Genomic DNA, 27939 nt, shown 5'->3' on the forward strand with positions numbered 1-27939 from the left:
ACAAGGAATTTGTCTTGGTGCATATGCTCTCAGTGTACATAAAAGAGGAGATACATTTTTCAAGAATCATAAGGTACAACACTTAATGATAGTCATAGGGAACAAATAAGTGGGAAATGAGGAAAAGCTAAAAAAAAAGTGAATGTCTATGTTTTTTTTAAAAAAATAATATTTTTGATTGATTCCATTCCAACAAGTTTTCATCATAGCTTAACATGAGCCTAGGGGCAAATCTTGTTGAATCAATATGCTTCTTTCACACATTTCCCATTACCTGGTGACATTTAGCACGTACTCAAAAAGCTTTTTGCTTTTCACGCAAAAATTACGCTTAAAGTGGATTTCCAGTTTGTGACGATAGTCCTATTCTGTAGAGCATTTGGACAAGATATAATTGGGACAGGAACTGGTTCATTTTTATATAGTTCAGTGTATTGCAATAAATGAAAAATATTCTTGTACTGAGATATACCTGGAAGAACATTTATAAAGTAGATAAATGAAAGCAACCTGTTAGATTAAACAAAAGAGCACCTAATACAACATAGTATTTCATGTAATGGCCAATCCAGTGGTGGGTTTCTACCGGTTCACCCCACCTCAGCTTTCAACTGAGAGTGAATAAAAGGGACATAATCTGAAACCTTTAAAGTTTATTTATTTATTAAATTCATATGCCACCCATCTTACTATACAAAGCAACTCTATATATATAAAAATATATGTGCGTGAGAGCTGTCTAAGCGGATGGAAATTCCATTCTTTTTCCTCACTCTTCCTCACACAACCAGAGAAACATGTTCCTGCTTCCTTTTGTCCCTGGATGCCTTGGAGATGATTTACTGTAATATTTCACATTGTCAGGAAGCAGATACAATGATGGGTACACCCATAGTGCTTAACTATTGTAAAAGGTTATTTGGCTTAGTTATGAATTCTATGGAATCATCCGTGACAAACTTGTTTTATGGCTTAGCATTCTGGCTAAACCAAAACTGAAGAATCAGAACAACGAATAATTGTAATACAGAATAGAATAGAATAGAATAGAATAGAATAGAATAGAATAGAATAGAATAGAATAGAACAGAACAGAACAGAACAGAACAGAACAGAACAGAACAGAATAGAATAGAATAGAATTCTTTATTGGCCAAGTATGATTGGACACACAAGGAATTTGTCTTCAGTGCATAAGCTCTAAGTGTGCATAAAAGCTATAAGTGATAAATCATGATCATAGTCATCATAAAAATACAGTCGTCATAAATCATAACATACAACACTTAGTGACAGTCATAGGATACTAAATAAGCAAATATTTGTACTAAATAAGGATAAGGATATACTAAATAAGGATACTAAATAAACATTGTTCACCCAAAGTCTGGTAAATTAAACAGAGACAAATCATACATGCACAGATAACTATATGTCAAGTCTATATGTCAAGATCTTTTTTCCCCCTTTTAGCTAACATTGTTCTTCCAAATGATTGAAAATGTCCTCTCTCCTCCTCCCCACCTCCTTGTTACATCACAAGTTTAATGTTGGCGTAGTCAAGATGGTTAGACTAGAAGCAAGGAACCCAGGTTCTACTGCACTCTTGACCATGGAAGCTCATTTGATGACCTTGGGTCAGACACTTTCTCCCAGCCTGACTTACTTGACAGGGTTGTAGATACAGAGAAAAAGAGAAGAGGGAAAATTACTACTACTACTACTACTACTACTGCTGCTGCTGCTGCTGCTGCTGCTGCTACTACTACTTCTACTTCTTCATCATCATCATCTCTATTGTTAAGAAGAATTATTAGAAAGATAGCAGCAGAAACACTGAAAATCTATCACAACAATATACAGTAGTTGAAAGATAAATATATAGAGAAAATTGTATAAATATTGCCTGTTCAGCAAGTCCTCTCTAAAAAGCAAGCTGTTGCTTTGGAGTCCATGATAATATGGAGTCCATATATTATGAAGATTAATGGGGACCCTGTCCCAATAAAAGAGTCCAATTTACCATCTATAATTAACCTATCGAATTTGCTGCATTAGGTATGAAAATGATCATAACTTCAGTGGTCTTAAAAAAGGATTGGATAAATTCATGAGGTTTAAGTTATCAGCAGTTAGGAATTTTAATGGGGACAGACCAGTAGTGGGTTGCCCCTGGTTCGCACCGGTTCTATAGAACCGGTAGTAAAACCGGCGGGAGACTCCGCCCACCGACTCCAACATTACTAAAATGCTTCTGCAAGCACAGAAGAGTGCGGCCCAGCTGCAAACTAGTAGTAAAGGTAAGTAGAACCCACCCCTGGGACAGACCTTTAATATCAGTTCTAGGCAGCGGTGAAATCCACTTACCTTCGCTACTGGTTCAGGAATGGGAGCGCATGCATTTCTTCTGTGCATACGCAGAGGGTCAAAAAAGGACGTAATGATGTCCCGGTGGGTGGGCGGAGCCTCCTGCTTCCAACGCTACTGGTTCACACAAGCCGGATAAATCCAGTTGGATTTCACTGCTGGTTCTAGAGATAAACATTGGAAATGTTTATATGAGACAAATGTTGAATCAAGCAGGTTGTTTTCTATGTTCTTATGTCTTTTTATTGAGTTGGAGTTCTTAATTTATTTTTCTAAAGGAGCAATTATCCAAACATACTCCATCTCTTTACTCCAATAGAGCTGCCATGAACTTCCAATGTGTTGCAGCTTCTAGTCTAATGGCCACCAAGAGAAAATGTATTACCCCTTATGACTGTTTTTTTTAAAAAAAATGCTGGTCTTTTACAACAGAGGAAAGAAATAAGTCATCATAAGAAATAGCTTTCCTCTTTTATGCCTCCTGTGAAAAAAACATGGGGCCAAAACATCACAACCAAAAAGACATTCAACCCAAATCTCATAATATATCTTTTCCATTTTTTCCCCAGCATCACAGAGCAGCATTTTCTGTATTTATGTGAAAAGGGGCCATGACCTTGCTGACAGGGTTAATATCAGCCTGACATCGTTAAAATTCCTCCTTTTCCTCCAGGCAGCTCATCACAGCGTTGAAATTCACAGTAGAAAAGCCTGAGAAACAAGATAGGCTGCAATAGGAAACCAAACGCTGTCTAGGGAAAAACCCATCCTCCTCTCTAAGGTAAAGGGCATAACTCATCCCTGAAATGTGAATCATAGATAAAGAGAAAGAAAGTAGTTTTTAAGGAAATTGCATGACTTTTCCTGAATATTTTCTAAATATGGTGTCTTTCAAATTCTTTCCACGTTACTTTCTGTTAGCCCCCAGATAATCTTCCCTCCTTTATTCCTGAATATAGAAGTATTCTCCTTATGAAAACAAGAGATGGTGAAGATCTGCATTTGATTAATATAATGCTTGAGTTGAGAATAAAGACAAATCGGAGGTGGGTTTCAGCAGGTTCTGACCAGTTCTGGAGAACCGGTAGTGGAAATTTTGAGTAGTTCAGAGAACCGGTAAATATCACCTCTGACTCACCCCACCCCCATCTATTTTCTGCCTCCCAAGTCCCAGCTGATCGGGAGGAAATGGAGATTTTGCAGTAACCTTTCCCTGGATTGGGGAGGGAATGGAGATTTTACAGTATTCTTCCCCCGGAGTGGGGTGGGAATGGAGATTTTACAGTATCCTTCCCCTGCTATGCCCACCAAGCCACGCCCACCAAGCCACACCCACAGAACCAGTAGTAAAAAAATTTGAAACCCACCACTGAGACAAATGTTTTGTGATGGCTCTCCTCCTTTCTCTGTGGTAGGTTCCAGTTGATGTTGGGGAGGGAGGAAAGGCAAATTAAGCCCAAGGTGTAGGGTGCCTCCTTGCTCAGATCTTTCATTGTTCTCTTCAATATCTACATCAGACTACTGGAAAAGGCAGCATGGAATGTGGAATCTTCAATATGCTGATGATAATCAGTTATACATATCCCATGCTATAGTAACGTTATCCAGTATTGGCAGAATGCATGGGACAAGGTCTAGATAGGGAAGAACCAGCTTTGATTCAAACTGAAGTTTTGGCTCTGGGTGTTTGGCCTCTTGGGTCTGGTGAGGTGTCATCTTTGTTTCTTGCTGGAGTAGCATTCCCATTGAAGACAGCTGTTGTGCAATTTAGGGGGCCTCCAGGACTATTAGCTCTTGCTTGAGGAGAGGTGGCAACCATAGCTGCCTATAAAGCCCTAGTAAGATCACACCTAGAGTTCTGCATCCAGTTTTGGTCACCACACTATAAAAAAGATGTTGAGACTCTAGAAAAAGTACAGAGAAGAGCAACCAGGATGAAGGCACCTGGTTTTGTTGCTAAGACAGTGAGCTGCCAATAATGAAAGCAGATGTCCTATCCAGAGTTTTCTGTGCACTGAAATACCACCATCTAGTGGAAAGATTTTAATCTTGGCTAATTATATAATCCACATAGAAGGAGTAAATCGCCTTAAACCCAGGGACTAAACAAGTTCTTTCAAAGTAGGTAGAAAAAGTAGTTCATTGCCTTTGGAGAAAATAAGTCTGCCAGGCTTAAATATAACTATTCTCTTTTTACCCTGCCACATAATTCTTTGCCTGGAGTTAGATATTACAGAAAAGCTAAGATGGAACTAAAATTTGGATCTGGTTTACAAAGTCCAAGGTTCAAGTCCACTTTTACTCCTTCTCCTATTCTCTCCCATCTCCAGTGCAGTGATATCAACAATAGGACATGATTGTGAAGAACACATCAACCCAGGGACTTGGGGAATTTAGTGGCAGAACCCTGGAGTTCCCCTTGGTCAAAAACTTGAATGAGCAAAAACAATATTCCACAATATGCTGGTTATCTCTCACTAGAGTAAAATTCAGCGAGATTAGAGGGTGGGGGACAATGTTTGCTTTGCTTCTGGTCTTTCATGTGTCAGGGTTCCAAGTAACACCCCCAACAAAAGAAAACTCCAAGGCTTGGATTTCCTCAAAGTTACATTTTATTAGAGATGTCATATTGGCACATCTGGGAAAACCCAAATCTGAAAGCTTCCAGGGTTTCCCCACCCAAAGGAAAATTCAAGTCCCTGCCCAATACCCACAAGTCCATCACATGGTCCAATTACTGCATCCCAGCCTCCCAGTCCCAATTGGACCAGCCTCCCAGTTCTAGGTGCAGGGCAAGACGACCTTGACTTTCAGAGAAAGGAATCTTATTATGACTATGTATCACCCATGCGCCATACAATCCCCCCTCCCAGTTTCCCATGGTAGGAAATGTGGCAGGCCTGAAGGCACAACATCAGAAATAGCTTCCAGGCTGACATCATGTTTAGACCATCCCATGAGATTGCATGGCAACACAAAGTTTGACAACCCCTTTTGATCAATCACCATATGTCTAGAGTTAACTCCAGCCTGTAGTCGTCATGTAATTACCTTTTTTTTTTTGCTTTTATGCTACTGCCCAGTTTACTTGGGCCTGATATACACAGAAGTGTCCAAGGTGAGTACGTAGAGAAAGCTGCACTTGTTGCCAGATGTAATTCAAACAATCAAATGCACAATGCTAGGATATCTTTTACTGCTGAAACCTGCCTGCTTTCAGACCTTCCTTACTAATCATGGCCCCACAACTGTGATTATATTGTGTACTTTATATTATATGTACTTTTTATTGCAGAATTTTATTTTCATTTATCTTCATCAGAGGCACAAATCTGAAGCCCTAGAGCAGAGGTCTTCAAACTTGGCAGCTTTAAGACTTGTGGACTTCAACTCCCAGAATTCTGGGAGCATAGCTGGCTGGAGAATTCTGGGAGTTGAAGTCCACAAGTCTTAAAGCTGCCAAGTTTGAAGATCTCTGCCCTAGAGCACAAGGAGCATCTGGGAGCCTTCAGTTGTTTTCAGTCCCAACCACTATGGGCAATCACAGAAGTTGCATGCCAATTATTTCTAAATCTTGTGATTTATGCGGATGGTGTTGTTCCCATTTAAAAAATCTTACGTTTATTTGTTTTCTCTGCATTGCAATAAACCAGGGATGGGCAAACCTGCAGATCTGGAGGCATATGCAACTCTGGCATCACTTTTTTCCCCAGAGCTTGGGACCTGGTCTCAGTACATCAGTAAATTCTTGTGGCAGAATTATTCAAAGCTGTCAGAACAGGCTTCTATCATTTTGAGGTCAGTAACACAGAAACATAGCACACATCTTAAAGTAGGTTTAGCACAATCTATAAATAAATATCCCCATCCTCCTGCCCAGAAAAAAAGCGGGAGGGGGACTCCTATTCACCCATCCAGTTTATATCAGTGCTCTGTCCTGTCCTTGATAATTTCTGCATGCATTGTATGCTTCTTCAAACATTTAGCAAAATGGCTTATTCAAAGATATTGCATGTACATAGCAGCAAATATCAAGGAGTGGGATCTGCCACAAAATATCACAGCAGGGAAGACTCCATCAAAATCCTCCATTCCATTTTGTCCAAGAAACATTATAGAGCCACTGATTCTACTCCATCATTACTGGGCTGTACTTTTAAAATAGGTTGAAGGGTCCTTGGTGCTCTCTGAGCTTGCTTCTTTTCTTGCAGATATTTCATTACCCAAAACTAAGTAACATCATCAGTGCTGGAGAACATAGAAGAACAAACACATCAGGACTAGATTCAGCAGTCCATCTGCATTTAAAAGACAAAGGGCATTCTTTTGAGGACAGCAGAGTCCACATTTTGGACAGAGAGGACCACTGGTTTGAAAGAGGGGTTAAAGAGGGCATTATGTCAAAATTGAATAGCTCTCTCTCAACAGAAGGGGAGAGATAGGACACCATCTCCAATCTACAACTTCTTGGAACTTTCAACAGTTCCAAGAAAGCTCCACACCAATTTACACCATTCAGGTGACCCTGATGACACAGATAAGCCTCCAGGTGACCTTAACCACCTGCTAAAAATGCAAATGACCAGCCGACTACAAGGAGTATAAATCCTTCCATTCCTCACCATCCCGTCAGAGCTGAAGAAGCTTCTTGGATGAGAAGCAAAACATCTTCAAAGAAAAACCAGAAAGTCCAGTTGCCTTTTGAAAAAGCACCTTTGGGACGATCATCAGTGCTGATGATGCTACCTAGTTTGGGTAATGAAATGTCTGCAAGAAAATAACCATGCTCAGAGACTACCATCATGTCAACCCTGAGCTACAAATATTCTTTATTAGTAAAATAAGTTGGCTCTGTAAAATCTGGGGTTCCTCTGTGCTTGCCAGTTCTCCTGTTTGTATATGGAAGGTCCCATGTTGGCTTTGGAGGAGCCAATATTCCATCTGTGTTGTTGCTATCAATGTATTATGTGTCCTAGGAGCCCTTAGTTTTTTAAATAATACCCAACTGTTTGCCTCCTTCTCGTATTCGGCATCATTTCAGGGAAATCAAAACTGAAACCATTGGCTATGGAATGCTCTGACATTCTTATACCCTAATTTGGAGGAAAGCTTAGAGCTTTTACATGAGGTCACCCTTTCCATGCTTGCTGAAAAAAACATCTATTGTGGACCAATGAGAGATAAAAGAAAGCTGTAAATCTCAAGTACAAAAACAACCCTCCCTTTTTGCAAGTTCACTGCTCTGTTTTAAACCATGAGAGACACAGGTCTGATTTAGGGCAAGGGAGTGAAAACTAAGCCAAATGACATCATGCTTTTATTTCTGGTATCAGCAACTAAAGACCAATTGTGAAATGTGGGATTTTTGGAGAAGAGTTATTAACAAACTTGGCCAAGTTCTTTCCTCGCTTTTGATTTCAAATATACTTGCACTGCAATAAATGTCAGCAACATTTTACAGATGGCAGCCCCCAGCTAAGCTTGATTTATGTTGAAAAGTAGGATCAGATTGGTTAGCACCAGGATGGGAGACCACCATAAAATCCCATAATTGTTGGCTAGAGTGGAAACTTGAAAAAACCTGGAAGACATTTTGACATCGTTGCCAAAAGAACAACATGGGCAGTTGGGCACCCATGGAATCACTAGAGGTCGAGCTTGGTTAAAAGTTGACTTTATTTTGCAAGGGTCAGATGTGCTAAGATTAGGAAGACAATTTTGGCGTGGCCTTCATGTGATGCATCTCACCCACGGGCTGCCAGTTTGACACCCCTGGACTAGAGCATGTAAGGGGAGGGAATTCATGTTATCATGTCTTTGAGTTACAAAGCACAGACAATAGAAGACTGATCAAGTAAGTCTTTGAAATCAGCAGAAAAACAAATGAACTGATCACAAACAAATACAACATTTAAAAATGGACTATGTAACTAATGGAAATAGTAAAAGAACAATGAATTTAAAAAGCATCAGTTCTTTTCTCTTTGCACTCCTTTCTCTGGATAGATAGATAGATAGATAGATAGATAGATAGATAGATAGATATAGAGATAGATGGATATATATAGATATATAGATATATATACACAGCCCTACAAATCCTAGCTTCTGAAGATGTACTACATACGCACTGTAATGTTCAGCAGGTTCAAACGTAGTCTATGATCAATATACCACCCCGTAGGCAGGAAAGAACCATGATTCTACAGCAGAAGATGTACCTTCCATGCAAAAATTACAGGCACTTTTGTGTCTACTTGTAGCTGCCCCTGTGTGGTATATCACTGAATTGAAGATGGCAACTACGGACTGACTTCACTCATACAGTGGATACTGCCCCCCCTGAAAAAGAATATATAACATTGCTTAATCACGATCTTCCATATCTTCTTCAGATCCAGGTCTTCAAGTATCCTTGATTCCTCTGTAGTGATCCCTTTTCCTTGCTCCTTGGCCATTTCCAAAGCAGTGGAGCAACAAGTTGGACTAGAAGACCTCCGAGGTCCCTTCTAACTGTATTTTATGTTCTAGATGTCAGCTTTGGAAGCCATATTAGGCTGGGAGCTTCCATGCTGCCACCTTCTCATGTGTGGGAAAGTAGGAGGGGGGATTTAGTAGAGGGGTTGACTTTAGACATAATAGCATTCTTCTTATCGGTCAAGGTCAGGGCGATCCTGCATCTGGAGAGAGTGGTCGGAGTGAGATCTCAAGATGGGATGGTGGTTGATTGGAGCATGTGATTGACTGAGGAGTGAGGAGATGGTTTGGGGGGTTTTGATTTACTGAGGGAAAACTCGGACCTCTCAGATTCGGGTTTTCCCAGATGTGCCAGTTTACCTATTCTAGTAAATAGAACTTTGAAAAATGCTTGCTTCAGAGTTTTTACTTGGAGTTGGGATTTTTTCTGGAACACTGATACTAGGTCTGCCTTGAGAATTCTGACACTGGTTTCAATTATTAAACTGATTCAGTATTTTCTTGGTTCACCTTAACTATCATAGCCCAGCTCTAATACAGTATCTGACAAAACAAATAGAGACAATTGGGGATTTTTCTCTTCCTAAATGTGATGCACAACACTTAACTGCACAACACTTCATATATGTACAAACACTGGGTATAAATCAGGATTTTCTCCATGCTTAATTGATATAAACAGTACCGTTTTCCCAAACGGTACTGTTTGTGGCAAAATAGTATCCAAGCATCCTGCATTTAAATATGCTTTGCTTAAGGCAGAGGTCGGTTACTTTTACAGATGCCAGATACCGCTGAATGATTTAAAGCAATATTTTAGGCCTCAAAAAGTAATTTTAAAAAACTGAATGTAAAAAAAAAACGTGCCAAATTTCATGGGATTGTGAGGTCTTCTTTGGATGACTCCTCTGACTCTTCCACGGAGGCCGGCTTGAGGGGGAATGAGCGCATTCCTGGCACATCAGGAATGGGGTTAATTAATGACTCTGAACTGCCGGCCAAAAGAGATTTATAGGCTTTGGCTGGGAACAGCTCGCAAGTCAGTGAAGAGGATGGGGAGAAGCTGCCTTCCATGGTGGATCTCAGAGCACACAGGGCAGAGATAAGATAGAGATAAGATAAGCAATGGAGATCTGTCAGATTTCTCGGGAGAAGGCCCCATCTGTCTTGATGGGCTGCGCTGGAAATCTATTTATCATGACAGGAAGAGGGAGGCGTTGCTGGGAACAGGTTTATGGCTGGGTGTGATTGTTCTGTGTGCTTCCTGCCTTGGAGATGCTGAACTTCTCTTGCCAAGTGAGTTCTCATGGATGTACTTTCAGTTTTGCTTGGTGGATTTAAGTTTTTTTAGTGAATGTACTTGTTGGAGCAGCTTTCCATTTGTTTTGTGGACTATTGGCCAGTGCCTTGTGGATTAAACTTGGCCTGGTTGTGGCTGGCTTTATTTGGGACAGTTCTGAGGCCGGATGTAGGAAACTGCTGGGGAACATTAATAAAACTCTCTATAAACCACACATGCGTGTTTATGAGTGAGTGGGGTAGCACAGGGATTTGCTAATCTCATGGGATCTCAGCCTCAACCATTTTATATGGCTTCCCACCTCAAAGGAATCAGGACTACCATCTTGAAAATCAGTGAGTGCTATCCAGCAAAACAATATCTTGGAAGAATGAATACATCTTTTGAAAGATAACAATAGCTATAGTGCTTTTTGGTATTAGAACAGATGTTCCTCATTTAAAGTCCTCCCCAGTGGTGGGATTCAAATAATTTAACAACCGGTTCTCTGCCCTAATGACCAGCTGGGTAGGCGCAGCTCGGTGGTCATGTGACTGTGTGGGCGTGACCAACTCACGTTGATGGCCACTTCGCCTTAGTTGTTATAATACAAATAAGGGTTAACCATAGAGGCAGTTTCTGTAAGCAGGGTAATAAAGATTAGGCTAGAAACAAAACCAGAATGTTTCCTTCCTGCCTTCCTTATAGGATTAGCCCTGTAAAGTGGGAAAAAAACAAAATGAGATTTCTTCCAACATCCAGTTCTCCGAACTGCTTAGAAAGTTAACAACCAGTTCTCCCAAATTGGTGTGAACTGGCTGAATCCTCCCCAAATATATACAATAATTTTCAGCATTTTAATCCAGTGACCTTTCCTGAAACCAAAAACTGAAATTATCTTCAAGGCAAGTCATGCCAGAAGAGTCTTGGGCTCAGATACCTCTCTGGTTATTGATCTATTAATAATTATCAGATGTCAGATTTCAAGGTGAATAAGTAAATTCTCATTTATGAGCATAAAGCAACACAGCAATCATAGAATACTTCAGTCAGAAAATAATCTCGGAAATCAACATTAAGCCCTGGTCGTGCAGTGGACAGAATGCAGTATTGCAGGCAAACTCTGCTCGCAGCCATGAGTCCGATCCTGACTGGGCTCAAGATTGACTCAGCCCTCCATCCTTCTGAGGCGAGTAAAATAAGGACCTGGATTGTTGAAGGCAATATGTAAATAATGCTTCTACACTGTAAACTGCCCGGTAAATGCTATAAAGTATGATATATAAGCCTAAATGTTATTGCTAATGTTATTGCTATTGCTAATTCTATCCTGATTCAGTGAAGGAACACAATGTAAACTTTCTAGCACAAGCATTCTAACTTGTGACTGTATAGATTCTCCCGCCAATAAAGGAAAACCTACAGTATTCCCTTGTTGGAAGAAAAATCCATCTGCTTCAGGTCCAAGCCGGGAATAAAATAAAATTATTATAAGGCTGATTGAAAAGAAAGTTTAATGATGAACAGAACCATACACAAAGACAGTGTGCAGTCCTGGGTCAGCTGAACAATTAGCTAGATGAGTGCCAGGATTTTTACACAGGTCCTGAAATGCTGTTGGGGTGGAGGTTGTGCAGTGGTTGGGGTGGAGGTTGTGCAGTGAAGGGGCTTGTGTTCTGAAACGGTGTTGGGCAATTCCTAGTGTGACTAATGGCTTTTGTCCTCTGATGGATCTTGGGTGAGGGGCTGCTGTACTAATCCTATCATTCTGCTTTTGTTAGCTGTCAAACTTTGCTGCAAGGAGTTTTGAAATATCCTGTCTTGAATGGATTTCTGCCTGCCTATTTACTTTGCTTATGAATTGAGCCATCTAGATAGTTGGCTTCCTCTTTCAATAAGCTCTTTCTCTCCTTAAGTGCTGGCATCTGCTGTGGGCTATTAAGAAAGACTGGGGGCTGTTTTCTGCCTCTAAAAACATGTTTCTCCTTTAGGGAAATATAATATTCTGCCTTTTTTAATATTTCCCAAAACATTTCATTCTTCTGGAGGGGGTGGGGCTTCCCACGCCCTTACATGACATCCATTTAATTCTGAGGAGGTTTCTTATTATTTAGAATAATTTTGATACCTGGTAATTTTTATCAGGTTCTAGCTTTATTTTTTATCTTTTTTATTATTCATTTACTATTTAAAAAAATTACCTCCCATCTCTCAGTCTGAGGTGGTATTTTTTGAAATGGAATGGAATGTTAGGAAATATAGGGCTTCCTATTCTTCAGACATTTATTCACCAAGACCAGTATCCTCACTATATTAATAAAATACATATTGTCTATACATACATTAGTATTCCCAAGGAAGTCTAAATGTCCTTCCCTTCCAAGGGAGGACAAACCAATAAAAATATGAATGTAACTCATGATCTAATCCCTGAGAAAACAAAAAGCAAACAAAAAAAACCCCATTCTGTTGCTGGATTTCTCTATTCAAGTCTGTAAAACTTTCCTAAACCTTTAAAGAGACCTGGCCTTAAAACAGCTCAGACAGGGATTGAAAGCATTCCATCTAACAGGAATGCCAGGTGAAAGCAAACAAATTAGCTACTCTAAAGGAACATATCTGCACCTGCAGAAGTCTCCATTCCAGGCTCAGATGTTGAAGAGAAAAATTGTAAAAGGAGATGTTTGCTTCTGCCTTTCTTTCATTGTTTATTCACTTTTTTAGCCGTTACAGTTTGATTTTACAAATTGACAGAGTGGAGCTACAGGGGTGGCTGTACAATATTTGTTTTAAAACCCTGTCCCTGAAAATTTAAAAGAGAAGATGTGAATAAATTAATTTGGTTTTCCTATTCCTTTGTCCAGCTTCTGACACTTGCAACTGCTTGACTGTTCCCCACCTCTCTGCATAATACACTACCACCTAGAAAGGGAGTTCTCTTCAGCATCTTTTAGTTTCCACTAGATGGCGCTTGTGTGTTGTCCCTAGATGGTCCTTTATAGGTGTATGGATAGAATCTCTGCATAGAGCTTGTGACTGCAGCCTCAATTCTCTGTGTATTTGCCACCAGAAGAGATTCAAGAAACCTGTAAAGATTCTTATAGGGGTGGGCTGCTGGGGGTTCTCAGGGATTTGGGAGAACCTCTAGCTAAGATTCTGTGCAGTTCGGAGAACCCCCAAATCCCAGTTCTGGTTGGCCCCGCCCATCCCGCCTCACTCCTCCCAGGAGTCACCACACGGCCCGTTTTGGATGCAGGTAAGTGCAGGGAATGCACAGAGGCTTGGGGAGGGCAAAAAATGGGCCTACTGGAAGTTTGGGAAGACCGTTTTCGGCCTCCAGAGGGCTTCCAGAGTCTGGGGAGGCCGTTTTCACCCTCCCAGAGGCTCAAGGAAAGCCTCCGGAGCCCGGGGAGGGCAAAAACGACCTCTCCCCCGCCACGGTGCAGGAGGCCGACTAGGCCGTGCCCACCATGCCCACGCCCACCCAGCAACCGGGCAGAGAACCCCTTGCTAAATTTTTGAAGCCCACCCCTGGGTCCGTCTGCTTTCAGTCACACTCCGTGTGTATGTGTATGAAGGTATTCACAGCTAATTTGTCCATACTCTAAAAGTACATAAGAATCTGACTTGTGTAGATCTAAGGCAAAGCTCTCAGCTGCAACCTTACTCTTTCCTTCTCTAGATTGCAACACACTTGGTTGCACAAACAGATAATGAACAGCCATTTCAATATTATGGTGTCTGGACATGGGAGTCCAAGTAGCCATCTTTTTGCAGGTGCCTGACACGATTTGGTCTCTGCTAGTAGCCAACAGACACTTCCATATGCTATGTATACCATCTTGGGCTGCATGTTCCATCACAGAGAAAGATTGGCACTGATGTGTCCAAGAGTTGAAGAAAGCAAAATCAATGGAACTGGGAAATCAACACTCAAAACACAATCAGTTTTGAACTTCTAAAGTGGTTGTGACTTTTGGCTATAGCTGCTTGCTATAAGCTGCACATTTAATTGATACAAATCACTTTTCAAAAAGGTAATAGCATTATTATAAAAATATTAAATGGTGCTGATGGTTTCCCCTCTGAATTCCCATTTAGGCGGGAAACATTTAAGGAAGGGGTAAGTCCTCAAATTGGAAAATTACCAATTTTGGGTGGCAAGATTTTCTGTTTAATTTACATTTTCAGGGCTTGGTGTGGAAGTTTGTACTAAAAAGAAACCTTTAAAAAAAAAAAAGCTGAAATATTTCCCACCCAGCTCCACACTGCACTGATAGGCATACCTCATACAATCTTTCAAGGTCAGAATAATAGAGATAAAATTCCCTGGGGCATAAAAAAGTTCAGCCCTGAATTAAGGGCTGCCCAAGACTTTCTACTGTCTGAGAAAATAAATTGTAGGCAGAAGAATATCCTATTCAATAACCAGCAGTAGATATAAAACCCCCTTCGAATTAGGGCTTCCTTGCCAGAGCCCCAATGTGTAGATTACACAGGTAGACAGCATTTGGGGGAAATTAATAGTTTCTGACAAAGCAAATAGGGCAATGTTTATCTACAAGAGCTCCCATGTTTTAGCACACTGGATGACAACCATTATCATTAGGAATTAAGTTTTTTTATTGCCCCAATTAACTTCTCAGGACTACCGGATGGAAAATCCCATCCATTCTGTGTTCCTCCTTACATCTCTTTTCTCAAGGTTCCTTCTCCTGTTGGATTTGAGTCTTAATTGGCCCCTGATAGTAGAGTGTCAGGTAAGAGAACAAATTAAAGGAATTAATGAATTGAGAAACAATTCAGAACCTCATTGCTTGAACATTTTGGAGAAAGAGGGATTTTTTAAAATTAGAGGACCTATCCCAACTTCATAATTGAAACAAACTCTTATTTTCAAAGATAGGTCAACTGGAGTTTATGATTAGAGTCTATTTCAATGGTAAAAAAGGAGAGATTTACCCATCAAGAAACTGAAGCTTTTGATTTGTGAGGCACCAACATGCTCTCTGTGGTGCCTTAAGGATAGGATTTGACATTAAACTAGCCTCCACCGAGACGAATGGGCAATATGACTGGTTTATGTTTTAAAGTAACTGAACTAATGTACATTAATATCTAAAGCAGGAATCAATCTCACATTTGATAGATGAGAGCCACAGTGAACAGAACAATGATGCTACATAGCTACATGCTATAAAATTCATACTACATACTTTGTCAAGTTTCCTATCTCAAAATGATGGAAGTTATGCCATCAGTTTTCAGCATTGATGGCAAAAGCAAATCCAAAACTTACAAAAAAACAAAAGGGCCCAGGGCCCACATTGGGCCTGGGATCATTGACTGCTCATACATGATCCAGAAAGAAAAGCCTTAAGAGCAGAAATTATAGTCTGAGCTTGATAGATTCATAAATTTTAAAAAAACTATTCCAAAAGTTAACAGCTCTTCTTTTCATAATCTATAAATTTCTAACAATCCAGGATTACTATGATTTGTAAGCTGGACATGTTGCAAGGCCTTGTTTCCCAAAAAATACACAAAGGGGGCAGTATCAGGAAATGGAGCAAGTGGGCAAGACAACCCAACAATCTCTTTACTAATCAAATCAGTTTCAGGGGGGAAAAAACTTACATATGTATTACTGTGTGGCAGAGGTCGTGTGAACTGGTCTTTATAACGGCTTTTCCATGAAATCAAAGACATTCACTATTTAATATGCAGTCCATCAAAGCCACTGTGTGAACCGCACACGGCTTTTCAATGTGCAAAAGGACTCTCTGAATCCAGGCTCTTCTATAGCTTGGCATCTGATTATGGAGAATAAGGTTCTGAATAATGAACGGCCTTGAAAAAAACGTTGGGTACTTATTAAGACACTGGAATTGTCACATCCCACCCCCTGGGTGTGGGGAGTTAAGAATAACAATTTGTACTTGCTGTATAATTACCCACAAAAAAGAATGACAATTGAGAGTGGCGGACGAAAGTCTCAAAGAAGTGCCAATATAGCAAGCTGGGGGACACAATTTTGCAGTGTCAGCTGGACTCTTAAGGAGAAGGAGGCAGTTGCCTCAGGCAGCAGATACTGTAGCAGAGGGCAGAGATGGAAGTCTCCTATCTATTCTGAGATTCTTCTGTTGAAAGCCAGCACTATGAATACCACACATCTCCTGGGCTCCCTAAACACTCTTCTGCCTCTGGTGTGATGGCGGCCACAATTTTATGGCCAGGATTGGAGAAGATTCAATCAGCTTCAAGATACAGACTGAGGAGGAGCTGCCTTCTTGTCCTTGGACCCATAGACAGGGATGGTATTTGCTTACCTTCGCTACCGATTCACAAATGTGAGCGCGCGCCTCGCATGCATCATCTCTGCACATGCGCAGAGCCTTCCATGTCAAAAATGGGACATGATGACATCCGGGCGGGTGGGCGGAGCCTCCTGCAGCCACTGCTCTCAATTCGCCCGAACTGGATAGAACCAGCTGAAAACCACCACAGCCCATAGATGAAAATTTTGTTGTTGCTTTGAGACAACTGATGGTGCATTAAGAAGAAGTAAGGCTTGTTTGACATGCATTTATGTATCTATATAAGTCAAACGTCATCATCTATTACAGATTCAGTATTGCAACTCCTCACCAAGGGATGGACTTTACTAGTATTTAAAAAATATATACTTTGTACCTTCTGACCATTTGGATCCATATGAAGTAGAAACCCTACTAAATTTGTAAACCTAATTTTGGCTGACATATTGCTTTGATTATTAACTAAGTTTAATACTTTTTGTAAAAAAAGTTTTTAGCTAACAAAAGGAGGTGGGGGCTGTGGCCATTGAAAACGTTCAAAATCCTGTCTCTAAAATGCCAGAGTGCTTCATTTGTTTGTTTATGCTTTGCCCATTCATTTGCTAGACTGGATCACAAAGCATTCTTTGTAGTGGAGGGCAGAGAAAGGGAATTACCAATTCAGGACTGATTTTCCCTACCAATCCCCAGCAAGAACAAAAGACTCTTTTCAGCATTAGCTGTTCTTTCCAAATATCCACCCAAAGGACAAGCTCTTTTATGTCTAAACAGGGAATTCACAAAGCAAAGGAGAAAAGGATAGCAAAGAACTGGGACTTTGAAGTTCATATGGGTTTCCCTTCCTATGAGCAATGTTTTTAAAACATGGCTTTATAATTGTAGCCTTTTATAGTTACATATTTACAAGCCAAATAATCCTGTAAATTGGAGATCAATGTTACTGACATATAGCTGTTAGGATTGGACAGGGATAGATAATGTCATGTCTGGAAAAAAACAGAGGCCTGTGACTTCAGGCTAACAAAATATCTTAATGTTTCCTGTGACATGATCTTTCTCTTTCTATATATATCTCTCCCTCTAATAACTCTAAATAAGTCAGTACTGTAGTGAGCATTGACAAGGCTGTAAACAAAATGGAGGCACAATTAAAAAAAAACAAGAGAGATATCAGAGAGGCAGTATTCAAAGGCAAAAATGTCTATAACAGTAGAAATGTCTTCTTTTTTTAAAAAAAATGTACTATGCCATGCTGTACCTCTTTATACTTTTATTTGCATGCAAATAAAATGGAATTTCAACATGCTGCAGTTTCACCAGGTTGAAATGGATGGGATCACAAAATGGAGAAATCCTATACAGGTGTGAAGATTTGCTTGTGTTTTGAAGTGCAAACTCAGTCTAGGAATGGGGTTTTCAGATGTGGCTGGAATAATTTTCTTTGCCCCCAATTGCTAGGTGATATTTTGAGTCAGTTAGACAAATCTGCAAATTCAGTACTGAGACAGCCTTTAACCGCATACGCTATGGCTATAAACCTATTCTAATTTCTCTTTCTTCATCCCATTCTTTCCTGAATAAATTCTGCAGAATTTACACATTCACAGTTTTTTGTTTTGTTTTTTGAACACAAAATGTCTCTATCTCTTTTTCTGAAAGAAAATATGTTATTTAAAACCTTGTTGAAAACATATTCTATAAAAGCAACCACCCAGGTAAGATATATTTCTAACAGCTCAGCTTAGTCCCAGGATATTCTACAATATTTAAACAAACAGATAATCTACATTAGGCTTTCCTATGCCTTATTTTATGAATGAAATATTATTTTGGCCACTGCTATATATCCTTTTGGAGAATGACTGCACTGATTTTCTGCTTGTGTACAAACCTATCATTACTATACAAATAATTTCTTTTATTATATGTCCTCTATGTCTGTAGTCTTCTGACAATCCTATTCAATAAAAATGGTGACTATACACAGTAAATGAGATGTTAAATTTGTTAGTGATAATGATTAAAAGTTCAGGAAAGGAAGTGCAAAGCCGAAATCATTTGCTTTAGTTGCTGGAGGCTTGTACCTTTTATACAATGAACACTTGAGTTATTTTTATGAATAGTTGACCTAGATTTTCAGCTTGAATGAAAATGTCCACCTACAGTTCAGTAAAGTCAGAAAAGCTTATGGTCCCTAAAAGCTTTTAAACTCAAAATGAAAAACAAACTGCAAATGAGACAAGCAATCTCATATACAAAAATTAAAATTAGGCAATTGATATAAAGGCATCCTGTTTCAGGCTTCATTCTCTCTAAAATGAAAATGCTATTTGTCTCACAAGATCACAGAAAAATTAGTCAAGATGGAAAGAATTTTGCAATCAAAACAGATCAGAGAAAAGACTCATGATTATTAGTTGTCCCATAATCTTAAAGAAGGGCATCACAAGACTTCGTTTCATAAGTTTCTTTATTCAATCCTTCATGTCTTAAAAAGGACAGAAAATCCTCTTTGAGACCCTGTAAAGGTTTTTTTACCTGTTCTTATCTTTATATCCTTTCTTTTTTCTAGAAACTCCAGACAATATACAGTATGTCCCCTCATTTTATTATCAAAACAAAAGCCGTAATGTGGATTGTGCTAAGCGCCTTGGATGAAAATCATAAATGAGTTCCATGGCTGAATGCAAGCTTGAATCTGATCCCAGTTCAACAGCTTATTACAATATTCCTCAACCTTGGCATATTCAAAATAAGCAGACTTCCACCTGCATAACTTTTGCTAAGATTTCTGGAAACTGAAAGCCACCAAGTTGGAAAAATCTGTCTTAACAGCATGGTATGTTTGATAAAAATAGTATAATGAATCCCTAATAGTTGCTTCATTAAGGCAAATCAGCTTCAGAAGGAGCAGGTCTTATAGCACAACATATACACAATTATCTTATTATTGAGTCAGACCATTGATCCGTCTGCTCCACCAATGCAATACATTGGTTGCTGTCAATGTGAGGCAGGAAACACATGAAAATTGCAGTCCTAAAATAAGCTTGTTTTTTTGTTTTTTAAACAAAACCCTAAAATATTCTTCACTGTTCTACAATAAAGAAATCCCAGTCCTGTCGATGCTTGTGACAAAATATCCCACACTACAGTTTTCAGACTCCAAAAAAAGTTACTTTCAGCGGTGGGTCACCAAAGGATGATCAACTTTTGAACAAGTTAGTTATTTAGCATTAGCATTTTGGGATAAGGACTAGCATCCTGCTCTAACAATTCTAATTAAACAAAAGATGAAGAGAATCAAAAAACACATTGTCCCTCATACCCCACAAAACATGACAAGAGCACTGGTGGATTGGACCAAAGACCAATAAGTGAATTGTTACATGGAGTAAACAACCAGAGCCTAGAACTCACACAAGCAGCCCAGACAGTACATGTACTGTGGAATCCTTGTGATGTTATCTAGTCAAGTAATAAATGTCTGCAAGTAAACAACCAAGCTCAGGGAGTATCAAGGGATTTTGCAGTAGTAGTAGTTCCATGGACAGCAGCTAAAGAACAACTGCCACTCATTTGGTGGCATTTTCAATTACAACATTAACATCAACGACTATTGAGATTTTGTGGAGAAGCTGTTAAAAGATTCAAAGAGCTATGCAATTCCTGACAGTATTAAAAAAGTAAAAGATATTGTCAGAACAATTGCTGTAAGTTCTGCAGAAGCAGAAACATTTTTTTTTAATGAACTTCATATTTTCAGAGAGCAGAAGTTGTCTAACCATTTCTAATTTAACCAACCTCATGACTATCAGTGTTACTGGCCTACCTCTTCCAAACTGGGACCCTATTCCTGCAGTGAAAAAGCGGTTCAGAGAACACCATCGCTCAGCTAATGATATATATAATCTTCTATTGGAACTATACAAATACCCTCTCCTACTTCCCAGGAACTGGTACACAGAGGACCTCTGATCCTGGAAGTAATAATAGCTATTATGTCTAATTGCTATTGATAGTTTTGCTTGAGAAATAGCATGTTGAATCCCACTTCAAAGCCATTAGGTGATTATTAAAGATCTCAGCTTCTAATGAGAATAAAGCAGTGGTGAAATCTAAAAATGTCCCCTACCGGTTCTGTGGGTGTGGCTTTGTGGGCGTGGCTTGGTGATCATGTGATTCAGTGGATGTGGCTTGGTAGTCAGGTGACTCAGTAGGCATGGCTTGGTGGTCAGGTGATTCGGTGGGTATGCTTAGTGGTCAGGTGATCGGGTGGGCGTGGCCAAGTTGACGTCACTTCTTTGCCCTTATGACCTACAAAAAATTATATATCAATTATTTCATGCAATTAATACTTAAATAAGAATACTTAAATAAGAAACAAAGTACATAAAACACTAAGAGGTACACAAATACTTACATAAGAGCAATAAAAGTGTTGTCTTCGACATCACGTCTTAGCACCAATGATAATAATGACCTACAAAAAGAAAATATACCATGATATACAAATTTAACCATTTAATTCTTAAATAAGAATAAAAGAAGTACACAAAACAATAAAAGAGGTACACAAATGCTTACATAAAAGTGTTAAGTTATCTTTAGCTTTAAGATGTTTCCACATCGTTTTTTCAGTAGCACTCTCCTCACTTCCACTTTTCTTGAACTTGATTCCTGGATCATTAGCTGAGCGATAGTGTTCTCTGAACCGCTTTTTCACTGCAGGAATAGGGTCCCATTCTGGAAGAGGAAGCCAGTAACACTGATAATCATGAGATTGGTTAAATTAGAAACTGCTCTCTGAACATATTAAGTTCATTTTCAAAAAAATCCTTTCTGTTTCTACAGAACTTACAGCAATTGTTCTGACAATATCTTTTGCTTTTTTAATACTGTCAGGAATTGCATAGCTCTTCGAATCTTTTAACACATTCTCCACAAAATCTCTACAGTCGTTGATGTTAATGTTGTAATTGAAAATGTCACCAAATGAGTGGCAGTTGTTCTTCAGCTGCTGTCCATGGAACTACTACTTCTGAAAAATCCCAGTACTCTGGCACCAAAAAATGTAGAAATTGTAATTTATTTGTAGTGTCTTGCAATTGGCTACCCGTTTTTAAATGTTCACAGTCCATCAGTCTTTTCTGCAAATTTGTTATGATGCTTCCTAAAAGTCTTTCCCAATGAAGTCCAACAAATCGATGATTTTCTACAAAGTTTATATTTTTGAAGGTTTCTGAAGTAATTAGTCCATCAACTTTTCTTTCATATGGACCCTTTCTCTTTGTAAGCAGTTCGAATGCTTTCATTGATCTTCTCACCAGTTTTTCAGCCTTTATGATGTCCGTATTGCTTGCTTGCAGTGCAGTTGAAAGAAGTGAGATTTCTTCCAGAATATCGATCATCGATGCCAACCCATTTAAAAAATGTATATTTTCCAGATGGGCAGCCATACCCAAGTATTTTGCATTCACATGAAAATAATGATGTAGTGCTGGATAAGCACACCATACAGCTATGGTTGCTCTTAAACTACAGGCAGCCCATCTTGACCCAAAAACTCTACCAATCTTTACGATGTTAATGTCAAGTTCTTCGGATATTTTGTCAAGTTCAATTTGGTTCTTATTGGATTGCTGAAAATAGAGCATATCTTATCAATAAATATTTTAAAATGATTTACTTGCTTTATTTCCTTTATGGCATCATCTAAAATAAGTTGGAGGCGATGGTTCAAGCAGTGCCATATGATGATGTTTGGAAACTCTTTTGCTATTCTGGTGCTCACTCCAGATTTTCTCCCAAGTATAACACTGGCACCATCAGAGCAGAACGCTATTAAATTTTTTTGTAGGTAGTCCTGTGTAAACCCAACCTTATGTAAACTTTCCAGAACTGCCAAACATATTGTCTCTGCATCTTGTTTCTTCAATTCAACAAGCTCGACAAAAATTGTTGGTGGGTCCTCTGGGTCCTCAACTTTTACAAAAACTATCAAAACTCGTTTGCAGGATACTGTTGAGGCTTCGTCAATGATCAAACATATTTTCAGATTCTATACAATGCTGGTAAACATTTGGGTTTTAATTTCATTTGCAATGCATTCAACAATTTTCACAACTGCTAGCCTTGAATGCAATCCTACTCCCAGACCTACTCCATTTTCAGTTTGCAATTCTATCAATTCTTCTATGCTTGAAATTGGTCTGCATGCTTTTGCCAGGCTGTAAACAGTTTTGAACATTTTAGAAGTGGTGCCATATTGCCTTTCAGAAATTTTGTCCATTGCTTTTGTTATGGCATCCTGCTCCCTTGTTTTACGTTGTCTCTACAAATGGTGTGCAATTTCGATGTGAAGTGTTCTCTCATTTTCTTCCTTAGAAACGCCTGCTGCACTTCCTTATTTTTCCCAGCTGCCTCAATCTTGAAATGCTTCCATTCTCTGCACACATGAATGCCGCTCTCTATTGTGAAGTCATGTTTCGCACAGTACTTGCAACCTAAGTTTCTTGTTTGAAACTTCCAATCCCTCATACTTCTCTTGGAAGTTGCTGTACTGTTGCATAGTCCAGCAATTGAAAGAATGCTTTCAATTTCAGGATTGGGTGACTGAATACTTGACTTGCTGCTTTCTCCGCGTTCAAGTGGTGGAAGTGGTGGTGCTTGTGCTTGGGATGGTTTTGGATCATCCACGGCCAATTCTGATGGTTGTTCTGCCAGTTTTGGTTTCTTGGCCAAGAAACCGATCAAAGTCTGTTGCCTTTTCATCCTTCCTGTTAAAGGCTGCTACTGTAAAAGGAAAAAAAGGAGCTTTGTTAGCTGAGGACACACAATGTAAAAGCACATAAAACGGCCCCTGCAACAAGCAGGAACCTCACAGAGCCTCAAAGAGCTCAAAAACCAACTGTTACACTTTACACACATACAACACAAAAGCAACACAACTGACTCACATACAATGCAAGAGCAGCTGGGCTTCACACCAAATGGCCCCTGCAACAAGCAAGAATCTCACAGTAACAGAGAGCTCAAAAAACCAATTACCACATTTTTTACACACAAAATGTCACATACAGCTTTGTGAGGTTTTGTGTGTTTGTGTAGTGAAAGTGAAACACTACACTCACTGTGTAGTGAGAGTGAAACACTACAGAAACACACAAAATCTCAGAAAGCTGCACAAATCTAAAAATATAAAAGCAGCTAAATTTAAAAGGAAGAGCCTGTAGTACAGTGGACTAAAGCACTGTTATTAAAAGATTAACATCTGCTGCTTGCAATTACTGCAAGTTCAAATCTCACCAGGCTCAAGGTTGACTCAGCCTTTCATCCTTCCAAAGGTAGGTGAAATGAGATTGTGGGGGCAATAAGCTGACTTTGTATAAATATACAAAAGTATGAAGGCTATTGCCTAACGCATTGTAAGCCGCCCTGAGTCTCCGGAGAAGGGCGGCATATAAATTAAAGCAAAAAAAAAAAAAAACTTCCTAAATTTTAAATGACTATTTTCTTAAAAAAAGTCCTTAAAAAACCCCCCAATTAACTACTTTTTTAAAAGCAACCCCCCCCCACTTATTTACCCAATTGAAGGCATAAGGCAGGCAGGCAGGCAGATTTAGTTGCTCACCAATGAGATGCATTGCAGGCTGCCATGGGATTGCAGCAGGCAAAGCAAGGCAGATGTTGCGACTAGCAGCTCGGGATTTGGTCCGAAGAGTGAAGGTAAGCAAGCAGGAGGCTGTGGGGAAGGTGCGTAGTTAGCCAGGCGGCTTAGCCAGGTCAGGTAGGCGAGCCCGGGAACCTGGGAGGCCAGCATGAGGCCCGCAAATGATTCCTGGTGGCTGTGCAAACTACGCAAGGGCGGGGATTGAGGGGGGGCAGCATGCTAGGCCACAAACTATCCCTAGTAGCTGCACGAACTACGCGAGGCTGGGGATTGGGGGGCACGCTAGGCCGCAAATGATCCCTGGCAGCTGCGCGAACTATGTGAAGCCAGGGATTGGGGGGGCATGCTAGGCCGCTACCGGCAATACTTACCTCTTTTGAGTGAGCGGCCATCGGCAAGGCATCTGAGTGAGACGTCTGAAAGAGTGGCCATTGGCAAAGCGAGTACCTGGGCCGCATGGCAAAGGGGAACTTATATAGGTCGGGGGTGAGGTGGGTGGGCTGGAAGCGCAGAGCTGAGTGGTGGGAAGTAGCGAGCGACCTGGAAGAAAGTGGTGAGCGAGCCAGAAGCAGCGAGCAGACAAGCAGGCGACCGGATGACTGAGCGGATGTGGCCAGGCCACAGGGATGATTGCTACTGGTTTGGCGAACCAATGCCAATTATCCCTAACTGTTCGCCCGAACTGGTCCGAACCGGTAGGATTTCACCCCTTGTTCCTATAAACAAGGAACCATTTACAGAGGACAAATAACCATAATTGGAAAAATTGGGGGGAAATATAACACAGATTGGAGCAGATGAAGAGTCTTAAAGTCCATTCCATAATAGGAAAAAATACAAATGTAATCTAATTGTTTACTTTTATTTGTGTAACCATCACATATCAAAAAGTAATGAATTCCAAAATTTAATTCTCTGCCATGTGAAAAACTACCCCGTTTCCCCCCAAATAAGACATCCCCTGATAATAAGCCTAACCAGGCTTTTTGAGTGCATGGCAATAAGGCCAAGCACTTATTTCAGGGTTCAAAAAAATATAAGACAGGGTATTTCATTTTTTTCTGATGAGAAACTCCCCCATGCAGCTTTATCAAGACTCTGGACTCTAATTTATGTGATGGGGAACTCCTTATTTTTGCTCATGTCCTTCCTCTTATGTGCCTTCTTTATAAATTAATAAAGACTAAATCCAAACTGGGTTGTTCAAAAATAGCTGTTATATAAAAATGGTAGTCAATTAAAAATGGTAAAATATCATTCCTAATTTTTCTTGAAATCATTGGCGTTTATAATACACCAATTTTGATTGCTGTACTTATTTGGATTTACACTACGATTCCTTTTATTAAAAAGCAAAGAAAAAAAAAAACTATGTTGAGGGTCAACACAAGAAACTCAGGTACATTGTAAATAATTGATTACGCTATCAATTGGCACAGCTTCCCTACAGAAAAGTTCTTTCATCCCAGTTATGTTCACTGGTTTTCCTAAAAACATTTGGTAACATACTGCAAAGTAGGGCATGGAGCTTTTTATTTTTAGATGCTGTTTTAATGCTCTAGATTATTTATATGTTTTAAAGTGTGCTGAATATTATATACCGTGTTTCTCCAAAAAGACGATCCACCTTGAAAAGAAGCCCTATCACGTTTTTGAGCACATACAATCAAATTAAGCCCCACCCACAAAATTAGCCCTAATTAAGACCCCGCCCACCCTGGGGTGCAGAGGGTGGGGGAAGGCACACAGGTAAAAACTAAGCTAGGGTGGGGATGCTGGGGGTGGAGCTGCCCTACTTACCAGACCTCGCACACCTGCCTTCTTCTGTTGCCGCTTCTGTAGCCACTTGCCACCACTTGCATGCTTTGCCCTGGCCTTTGTTTTGCCTTCAGATGCCTGGCAGAAGGCATCTGCAGCTGATAACGGAGCTCCAGATTGATCACCCTAACCCTAACCCTTCTGGCCGGCACCTGAAGGCGAAACGGAGGCTGGGGCGATGCGTGTGAGTGGCGGCAAGCGGCCACAGAAGAAGTGGGCCAGCAGTGGGCTCCTGCTGGTTGGGGCTGTCGGTGCCACCGCCACGAGGTGAGTCAATAATTAGAACCCTCCAAAAAGAAGGCCTAGCCATTTTTTCAGGAGTAAAAAGAAAATAAGACCCGGCCTTCTTTTTAGAGAAACACGGTAGTCTTCTTTCCTCAACATCCTCCAAGCTTATCACTTAGAGCAGGCATTTTTAAATGAAAATTATATTAAATCAAACTTGTTTTCAGAAGCCTAGGAACATCTTTCACCACCATAGCAAAAGAGGCAGTGATATAATAGATAATATTCTACAACAGGGCTGTCAAACTCCCAGCTCGTGGGCCGGATGCGTCATGCGCTGGCCACACCCACGCCTGGTTTAGCGAAGGGGAAATAAGTTCCGATACGTCACATGATGCCACCGTGACAATGTGAGTTTGACACCCCTGTTCAACAAAAACCTTGACAGACAGGAACACCAAGACAGGAAAGAATGAGGTGAAGGACCAAGAACCAATAGACCTCAACAGATGTCTTGCTGGAGAATCCAACCTGGATGAGAACATTCACCACCCATCACAGCACCAGTAGGGAGAAGAGATGATTAAAAGGGGAAATGAAATGCATTGGTGGGATTATTAATCAATTAATCAATCAATCACAACACTGGAAATTTCTGGCAAATCACACTGAAAAAAAGAAAACCAAGCATTTTTGCTTTTCCCAGGTGCCAATCTTTGGAAAGTCCTGTGATTTTTAAAGCATCTGTGTGTTTCTTACATTGCTTTTTTTTCTTTTTTAATTCCAATGTTTTCAGCAACAATGCTGCAACTACAAAGTTATAGAGGTAGATCAGGGGTGTCAAACTCGTGGCCCGCGGGTCAGATGTATCACGCGCTGGCTACGCCGACCCCCGTTTTAGCGAAGGGGAAAAAGTCACGATACGTCACATGATGACGTGACACCACAAATTTGACACCCCTGAGGTAGGTAGCTTGACCATGAGAATTGGATCAGAACAAAATCTAGGTAAATCCAGATTCCATATAGCATATAGTATAATAGGAGCATATAGCATAATAGGAAACACAGGATCAGTCCAAAACACTTTGTTAGCTATCTCTGAGGTCAAGGTGGCAGCCACTTATATGCCCTGTATCTATTCTGTAGTATTTAGGGAAGCCAATCAGACTTCAATACAGGTAGTCTTCAACTTACAACCACAGTTGGGGCCAGAATTTCATGGGTAAGCAAGGCAATTGTTAAGTGAATCACATTCAATTTTATGACCTATTTTGCCACACTTACTAAGTGAGGCATGCAATGGTTAAGCAAATCTGGTTTCCCCAATTGGCTTGTTTCTTGGAAGCTGACTGGGAAAGTCACAAATGACGATCACAGGACGCAGGGATGATGCACCATTATAAATCCATAGCGGTTGCCAAGCACCCAAAATCTGATCATGTGACCATGAGGCGGCTGTGATGGTCGTAAATGTGAGGACCAGTTGTGTGTGCATTGGATAGAAAATGTGCAAAATAAAACAAAAATATATAAAATATATACTAGAGTTTATACATTCAGGATTGATTACTATGTAAAGGTTGTAGTCCACATTTCTTAATGGGACTCTATTTTTAGATCTCTTTACATAGTGAAACTATCCTGGCTATCACAAAGTTCAGTTTCTCTTATCCATTTTCCACTGACTTCCTGAGAGCAACAAAGCAGTTACTATGGTAAATGGCACCCTGTTTGCATAGAGCAAGGAAGAGAACAGATGAAATGAATAGCACATGAACAGA

The 27939-nt window shown here is 40.0% G+C and overlaps 1 long non-coding RNA gene across 2 annotated transcripts in view; it reads right to left on the reverse strand.

Annotated features, from left to right (window-relative positions):
- Positions 1-1469: 1469 nt before the first annotated feature.
- The window catches only part of LOC139315720 (uncharacterized), a 37653-nt gene continuing 11183 nt past the window's right edge, over positions 1470-27939 (reverse strand). The window contains exons 1-5 of one of the 2 annotated variants that reach the window (XR_011600296.1): positions 21028-21107; positions 20864-20923; positions 20576-20757; positions 2368-2531; positions 1470-1665 (exon numbers count right to left, since the gene is read on the reverse strand). This is a non-coding gene — a long non-coding RNA (uncharacterized lncRNA). Of the gene's footprint in view, positions 1666-2367; positions 2532-20575; positions 20758-20863; positions 20924-21027; positions 21108-27939 lie in introns of those variants that run through there. The other variant, XR_011600297.1, reaches the window with a different exon arrangement.

Source organism: Pituophis catenifer, unplaced genomic scaffold (genome assembly GCF_029215685.1).
Source record: "Pituophis catenifer annectens isolate HBS135680 unplaced genomic scaffold, rPitCat1.0.hap2 SCAF_1, whole genome shotgun sequence".
NCBI classification, from domain to species: domain Eukaryota; kingdom Metazoa; phylum Chordata; class Lepidosauria; order Squamata; family Colubridae; genus Pituophis; species Pituophis catenifer.